The sequence below is a fragment of the Triticum aestivum genome, chromosome 7B (assembly GCF_018294505.1).
Source record: "Triticum aestivum cultivar Chinese Spring chromosome 7B, IWGSC CS RefSeq v2.1, whole genome shotgun sequence".
Taxonomy (NCBI): domain Eukaryota; kingdom Viridiplantae; phylum Streptophyta; class Magnoliopsida; order Poales; family Poaceae; genus Triticum; species Triticum aestivum.
The window spans coordinates 741,549,860-741,558,584 of NC_057813.1; the positions used below are offsets into that span (position 1 = coordinate 741,549,860).

General features: G+C 47.2%; 1 pseudogene; it reads right to left on the reverse strand.

Annotated features, from left to right (window-relative positions):
* Positions 1-526: 526 nt before the first annotated feature.
* LOC123158698 (desmethyl-deoxy-podophyllotoxin synthase-like) lies at positions 527-2,122 on the reverse strand (annotated as a pseudogene).
* Between the last annotated feature and the right edge of the window lie 6,603 nt (positions 2,123-8,725).

Sequence of the window (8,725 nt, forward strand, 5' to 3'; positions counted from 1 at the left end):
CTCTCTATTTTGGTTAACTATAGTTGCCATGTCTACTTTATGGTAGTTGTCGCGTGTAATCAAAGCATAGTTGTCGTGTGTGATTAACTACTTGCCAATGTCAAACAATAGTTGCCATGTGTGTTTACCTAGTTGCCACGTGTGGTCCAACCATAGTTGCCATGTATGGTTAATCATAGTTGCCATGTGCGTTTACCGAGTTGCCATATACGCGCAACTGCAGTTGCCATCTATCACCGTACGAGTGTCGTGTGGGCGAAAGAGCAGTTCACCCACGCGGGCGTGAACTGGGTGGTGACTGTGTAGGCGGCAACTGGTTCGCCCACATGGCGCTGGTAACCGCGCGCTGCGGGTCGTGTGGATGAACGCTCTACCACCCACACAACACGCTATGCCTACGTGACACTGAAATTCCAGCATATTCTCTCAAGATGTGAAAAACATAACAGACGGAGATCAAAGCGTGTGGGCAAAGTATAGATATGCCACATGTGTAGGTGTTATCATTTGGGTTGTTTTGCGACTATCAATAATTTGGTGGCACAGGCAATTGCACCACGGGGACAAGCACGAGGTCGTGGCGCCGCCGCACGGTGACGTCCATCTCCTCCGCCGTGTCCAGCTCGCCGGCGGCCGCACCGCCCGGCAGCTACCTGTTGAAGTGGTAGAGCAGCCCGGCGAGCGCGAGGTCCACGTTGGCCAGCCCAAACGGCATCCCGGGGCACATCCGCCGCCCGGCCCCAAACGGCGTGTACTCCATGTCCCCGCCTCTGAAGTCGGTGGTCTCACCGCGCTCGGCACAAACTCCTCGGCCGCGTCCCAGTGGGCGGGGTCTCTGCTGATGGCCCAGGCGTTGACGAGCACCATCGTCCCCTTGGGCACGTCGTAGTCGAGGAGACGGCAACCATCACTCTAGCACTCCCGCGGCAGCGGCAGCGGTGACGGCTGGTGCAGCCGGAGCACCTCCTTGACCACCAGGTGCAGGTAGTTTAGATCGGCGAGCGAGGACTCGGTCACCGTGGGCTGTCCGGCGAGCGCGCGACGGACTTCGTCCTGCGCCTTCTGCATCGCTCTTGGGCTCTTAACGAGCTCAGACATGGCCCACTGCAACATCGTCACCGCCGTCTCGCTGCCACCGGAGAACGTGTCCTGTGACAAACACATACATAAGTTTTCTCATGGTGTGTGTCAGATAGACATGGAGGTGATACCTGAAGAGAGTTGCGGTGCTTACGCCGACGACCGACTTGATGTTGTCAGTGGACAAGGGGAACTGCAGCTCGCCTTCCTGCTGGATCCTTAGGAGCACGTCCAATAGGTCCTCCTCCTCGTCGTCAGCCCGACGGTTCCTCTGGTGCTCCCAGACAATAGCGTCCATGAACGCGGCCAATTCCTGGCGGTTCTGCCTGATCCGGCTTGGCGTCTGACTGACGAGCATGGCGAGGCACGACGACGGGTAGAGGTCCGGCAAGCTCATACCAACGAACAACTTGGTCCCGTGTCGCAGCAGCGCCAGGAACACGCCCCGATCCTTGAACCTGCTCCTGAGGACGGCGCGCACCGACGAGTCGGCAGCGTACACCGACAATAGCTCACTGAGGTTCACCGTACGCTGCGACGCAGACGCCGCCACTGCGTGGAGCAGCCGGCCGGCCTCCTGCTCGCGCATGGGGTGGATGGAGCGCACGCGCCGAGCGCTGAGTAGCTCGACGGTGCAGATCTTGCGGAGCTGGCGCCATTCGTCGCTGCAGGGTGTGAAGATGATCCCCTCGGTGCCCCGCGGGATGGACAGGCGCACCATGCAGCTCATGTGGCGGGAGGCGAAGTCAACGTCGCGGGACACCATGACCTCGCACACGGCGTCCGTGGAGGAGGCGACGACGACGGGCAGCCCGCTGAGGCAGAGCATCACGAGCAGGTCGTGGCGCCGTGCCAGGTTGCGCATGACGCGATGCGGCAGGTCGCCCGCGAGGTGGTGGAGATGGCCGAGCACCGGGAGCGCCCATGGCGACCGGGGTAGATGGACGGCAAGAGCGCGACGCTGACGCTGATGGTTGAGGCAGAGGAGTGGGATGATGGCAATGAGAGGGAGGAGTAGCAGTTAGATCGACAACAATTCCATGGCGCGTGCTCCACAGCCAACAGAAGGGATGCAGAAGAAGGAGTGTTTGACAAAAAAACTACCAGTTTAGGGGTTCGCGTCCCACAGAACTACCACTTTTTTAAAAGTGGCCGAAAACTACCGAAAAAGGTAATCTTGTGACTAAAAACTACCAAGTTCACGAAATGGTCGTTTTAACCATTTTAACCACGATTCTGGCGTGAGTGGATCACGTGCTAGGCTGGTGGCCCGCCTAACGGCTAACGGCGCGCGCGTGCAGCCGTTAGAGCCGGTCATCGGTCGCACCTGGTCGGACCAGGAATAACCTGGCCGACCGGGCCGCTTGTCCCCACCAGCTTTCTCACTCTCCCCCAAGCTCACTCCACTCTTCTCTGCTTTCCTCTGCTTATGTTTCTTCTTCTGGCACTCCAACGACGCCACCACCATGCCGTCGTGGCCGAACAGTAACGAGACGTCAGACGATGATGATGAGTACATGAGCGAGTTCAGCAGCATGCAGATGGATTACTTTGTCAGTCAGCTCAGTCTATCCTCTTCCTCCCTCCTATCTGTTCTAGGGTTAGGGTTACGGTTTGAAGATATTTGAGATTTCTTCCATTTAAGTTGACATATGTGAGGTGTAGTTGATATAGATATGTTTTTGAAGTTGCAGCAAACTCGTGACACTGTGATAGACCCTAGTTTCTGTGGGCTTGTGACTGAATCTGAGAGAAGGTGCATCCTGCACAGGCAGAGGCCAGGCAAGTTTGTGGCATTTGAAGGCACTGACACTGGCAGGAGATTCATAGGATGTGCTACTGAGGTAATGGACCAAGTTGGTGTGGATTTGATTAGCTTGAATTTCTGCTATGTAGTGGAAACAGAGTGTTTAGTTGTTGTTTGTCTGAAATTTCCTTAAGTGTAAAAACATTGGATGTCTGAATACTTGTAGTAAAGAGCACTCGAAACATATGAAACATATTGATGTATTGTATCTTTAGTATAGGACTAGCTAGTGTAGCTATGTATATCATTACTGTTTATGATTTGTTATTCTGAATTTGCTTGTTAACTATGGTGTTCACTGTAAATCTAAATTGATTTTCAGGATGGTGTGAACTGTGGTGTTCTGGAGTGGGTAGATGCCCCCAGGCCTGTAATTATGCAAAGGTGCTTAAGCAAGCTCTGGGATATGTATCATGAGCAGAACCTTGGTAGAGCCCAGGATAATGAGGCTCATGGGATAGAGGTTGCAAAATTGCAGAAGGAGCTTGATTATGTGGCCAATCAGTATAGCCAGCTGGTGGATGATGTGTCCAAGTTATTTGATTATCTAGATGGAATCAAATCTCATGATATGGATTGCGCAAGCCAGGCAATCAATGAACTGAAGGAGAATAAAAAGCAACTTGAGGAGCAGACAAAGATTGAGCTTCAAATGGAGAAGCTTAAGCTCAAGAAAGAACAGAGGTGCATCCTTCAGAGTCAAGCTGATATAATCCAAAACACAAGGAAGGCCATGAAGGAGATAGAGGTGGACAGAGACCTCCTTAAAGAAGAGAAGAAGAAGCTGGAGAATGTCATTGCTGAGCTCCTGAAGGTTGGTCATGGGTGCAAGGAAAAGTTGTACAAGATCAAGGAAGTTGTGATGGATAAGTGAAGTGGCAGCTCTGGATGGTAAGTATATATGAGGCCTATATATATAATTGGCCTAGGACTGATCAGTCTGATGCAAATATGCATCCTTAATATATTAGCTATGAACTGCCTAAGAACTGTAATGGGTTCAGATCATTTTGATTGGTGTGGGGGTTGCTGTTTGCCCTGATCTGTACTGCCCAAATATTATCCTGATGCTGAGAACTGGTGCTAAGTTAAGTTAAGAACTAAATTATCTAAGTATGATGCAGTTTATTTCTGTGTGTTGTATCATAAGTTATTGCTGAGATTTGTTTACTTCAAAAATTGCTTCATCCCAGACTACAAGAAAGGTAAAAAAATATCTAAACAAGTTCAGACAAATTCAGAGAAGTTTGGGAGACATTTAGTCTCCCATAGATAGCATTTAGTCTTACATAGATAGCACATGGACACTGAAATTTTTCAAAGATACTTAAACTGACAGAACTAAATCTCACTGAGAATGCAAACACCCTGATAAACTCACTGAACTAAACTGACGGAACTGAATCTCACATGGAACTGGCGACAACTGTTGTAACTGAATCTGAAACTTACAGTTTCAGATTGTTAGGCCCCTGCCCTGCTATGCGACCTGACCGTCGCACCTCTTGCTTGACTTGAGTGGTAAGTGGCAGCTCTGGCACCTCCTCTTCGACTCCGTCGATGACGATGATGGGAGGAGGACGTCGGCGAGCCAGCAGTGCTGGTGGGGCGATGATCTGCAGGTCCTCGTCGTCGTTGCCCATAGTAGCTGGAGTCGTAGCTTGTGCTGGAGGGATATAGCGGTGGGCTGCTGTTGGGGAACACGGTAATTTCAAAAAAATCCTACGATCACGCTAGATTTATCTAGGTGATGCATAGAAATGAGGGGAAGATTGTGTCCACGTACCCTCGTAGAACGAAAGCGGAAGCATTAAGTAACGCGGTTGATGTAGTCAAACGTCTTCGCGATCCAACCAATAAATTACCGAACGCATGGCACCTCCGCGATCTGCACACATTCAGCTCAGTGACGTTCCTCGAACTCTAGATCCAGCTGAGGCCGAGGGAAAGTTTCGTCAGCACGGCGGTGTGGTGATGATGATGATGAAGTTACCGGCGCAGAGCTTCGCCTAAGCACTACGACGATATGACCGAGGTGGAAATCTATGGAAGGGGCACCACACACGGCTAAAAGATCAACTTGTGTGTCTATGGGGTGCCTCCCTCCCCCATATAGAAAGGAGGAGAGGGGAGGCCGGCCGGCGCTCCTTGGTGCGCCCCCAAGAGGGGAATCCTACTAGGACTCCAAGTCCTAGTAGGTTTCCACCAAAAGGGAGAGAGGGGGAAGGAAGGAGAGGAGAGGGAGAAGGAAAGGGGGGCGCCGCCCCACCCCCCCTTCCTAGTCAAATTCAGACTCAAGGGGGAGGGGGCGCATGGCCTGCCTTGGCCGCCCCTCTCTCTCTCTCCACTAAGGCCCATCAAGGTCCATTAGTTCCCCCAGGGGTTTCGATAACCCTCCCGCACTCCGGTTTTATCTGAAACTTCTCCGGAACACTTCCGGTGTCCGAATATAGTCATCCAATATATCAATCTTTATGTCTCGACCATTTCGAGACTCCTCTTCATGTCTGTGATCACATCTGGGACTCCGAACAATCTTAGGTACATCAAATCACATAAACTCATAATACCAATCGTCATTGAACGTTAAGCGTGCAAACCCTACGGGTTCGAGGACTATGTAGACATGACCGAGACACGTCTCCGGTCAATAAACAATAGTGGAACCTAAATGCTCATATTGGTTCCTACATATTCTACGAAGATATTTATCGGCCAAACCGCATAACAACATATGTTGTTCTCTTTGTCATCAGTATGTTACTTGCCCGAGATTTGATCGTCGGCATTATCAAACCTAGTTCAATCTCGTTATCGGAAAGTCTCTTTACTCATTCCGTAATACTTCATCCCGCAACTAACTCATTAGTCACAATGCTTGCAAGGCTTATAGTGATGAGTATTACCGAGAGGGCCCAGAGATACCTCTCCGAAACACGGAGTGACAAATCCTAATCTCGATCTATGCCAACCCAAAAAATACCTTCGGAGACACCTGTAGAGCACCTTTATAATCATCCATTTACGTTGTGACGTTTGGTAGCACACAAAGTGTTCCTCCGGTATTCGGGAGTTGCATAATCTCATAGTCTGAGGAACTTGTATAAGTCATGAAGAAAGCAGTAGCAATGAAACTAACACGATCATAACGCTAAGCTAATGGATGGGTCATGTACATCACATCGTTATCCTAATGATGTGATCCCATTCATCAAATGACAACACATGTCTATGGCTAGGAAACATAACCATCTTTGATTAACGAGCTAGTCAAGTAGAGGCATACTAGGGACTATATGTTTTGTCGATGTATTCACACATGTACTAAGTTTCCGGTTAATACAATTCTAGCATGAATAATAAACATTTATCATGAATTAAGGAAATAAATAATAACTTTATTATTGCATCTAGGGCATATATCCTTCAGTCTCCCACTTGCACTAGATTCAATAATCTAGATTACATAGTAATGATTCTAACACCCATGGAGCTTTGGTGCGGATCATGTTTTGCTCATGGAAGAGGCTTAGTCAACGGGTCTGCAACATTCAAATCCGTGTGTATTTTGTAAATCTCTATGTCCCCCTCCGACACTTGATGACGGATGGAATTGAAGCGTCTCTTGATGTGCTTGGTTCTCTTATGAAATCTGGATTCCTTTGCCAAGGCAATTGCACCAGTATAGTCACAAGAGATTTCCATTGGACCCGATGCACTAGGTATGACACCTAGATCGGATATGAACTCCTTCATCCAAACTCCTTCATTTGCTGCTTCCAAAGCAGCAATGTACTCGGCTTCACACGTAGATCCCGCCACAATGTTACCGTAGTTACCGTAGTTCAACATGTGCACTAGTGGCACGTATTGACCATAATGTTGAGGAGTTTGATTGTAGATATTGTAATTCTCAAGATCAGTACAAAATGCGGCCAGATGATTTTTCTCCTGATAAGTTAATTCGTAGCCTTCGGTGTAGTAGGTTCTGTCTACCATCTTCCGCACATTCTTTGAAGAATGAAAATAAGCTGTCAATGGAAATAAGTTGTCAACTATTTTGAAATAAACAATATAAATTACTTAATAACTATGTTAAGCTCACATGGGGGAAGAATTGGAGGTGTATCCACAAGGACGCAAATCGAAGGTCTCTCTTGCTCGATTGTAGGATCACCAAGATCCATGGTGACAAGCATACCCTCATCAAAACCATATATCTTGCAAAGTGCTTCCCAATTTTTGCAACCAAAATGAGTTACACTCTAAGCATTGGACAACTTTACTTGAAAATCCACACCATGATAGGTACTTAGGATAATTTTTTTGGTTTCCATACTTTCATGGTCTTCAAAACCCATCCTCTCCAAGACATAGCGTCTTGCAAAGCATGGGATAAGCTAGTCGAATTGGAAAAGATGAAAAATACACGTTAAAATAGTTGAAGTCGTGCTTAATTACGAAAAAAACTATTGTCGTCGTTGCGTACCATATGAACATCGAATGTCTCCTCGAGCTTAATGCTGAAGCGCCAATCTTCGTCCAGCTCAATGAACCTGTCGCACATACCTCGGTCGTCGTGGCACCAGTCGCACTCCCCCGGGCGGTTTTCATCGTCCGAGTACGACATTTTCGGCCTATGTTCATAATTCAAATATTAAACTAGAACATTATTATTAATCACGGGTTGACTATCGGTGATGTACGTAGGTCCTCCTTTCATTCCCGAGTGCATTATTACACCAAATTGTCTAGCACACGGGAATGAAGGAGAACTTATCCAATATGAGCATTCAATAAGCAAAACCAAATCATAAAATAAGCAAAACCAAATCATAAAATAAAGTAGTATTCAAATTAGCATGCATTCAATAATTATAAGCAAAAGTACATCATCTCTTGGTGTCCGTACATCGTCGAATATTATCACTAATATAGCATCACTAATACAACTAGAACCGTAGCGCCCGATGGGTATCGTCGCGGGCGGTGGGCACCCAAAGATAAGGAACCATCACAGGATCATAGCTCCAGTGAGATCCCTGAAGAACCTGCCAGGTATTGTCGAACCTGCCCTCCAATGCAACCATGTAGCGACGGACGTGCTCGTCCTCCTCGCTGACACGGTGACGTACCACCTCCGCGGTGTCCGGAAGCCTCAGCACCGTCACTGGCCCACGCGACCGCCACCAAACAAGGATCGGGTTAACAACGGGCTGCCTCCTCACCAACCTACGTCCCCCGGAAGGTAGCACCTCTCAATACCAGCCCGGCGGAGCCCAATCCCGAACATGGCCCTGATCAAGCAGGCCTCCACCGCCGAGTCGACGACGACGAGGATGCGGGATAGGCATCGCCGACGTCGATGCGGGAACTACTTCTATATATAGTTAAATAAAGTAGTTTTATTGATTAAATCAACTATCTAGTTCAACTACTAAGCACTTACTATAAATAAATAAAGTAGTACTTACTAAAAACAAAGTAGCACTTACTATAAATAAATAAAGTAGCACTTACTATAAATAAATAAAGTAGCACTTACTACAAACTACTTCTATATATAGTAAAATAAATTAGTTTATTAAATCAACTAGCTAGTTCAACTATATATGAAGCACTTACTATAAATAAAATAAAATAGTACTTACTAAAAATAAACTAGTATTTTTCTAACTAATTATATTAAACACTTTCTCTTCTTTTTTTTCCTTTTTCTAAATACTATGAACAAAAAAATCATTAAAATTCCATGAACAAAATTAATTACACAATCTAAATATCACCAAAAAAATCTATTAACAATAATATCACCAAACATGCATATTCAACAATAAT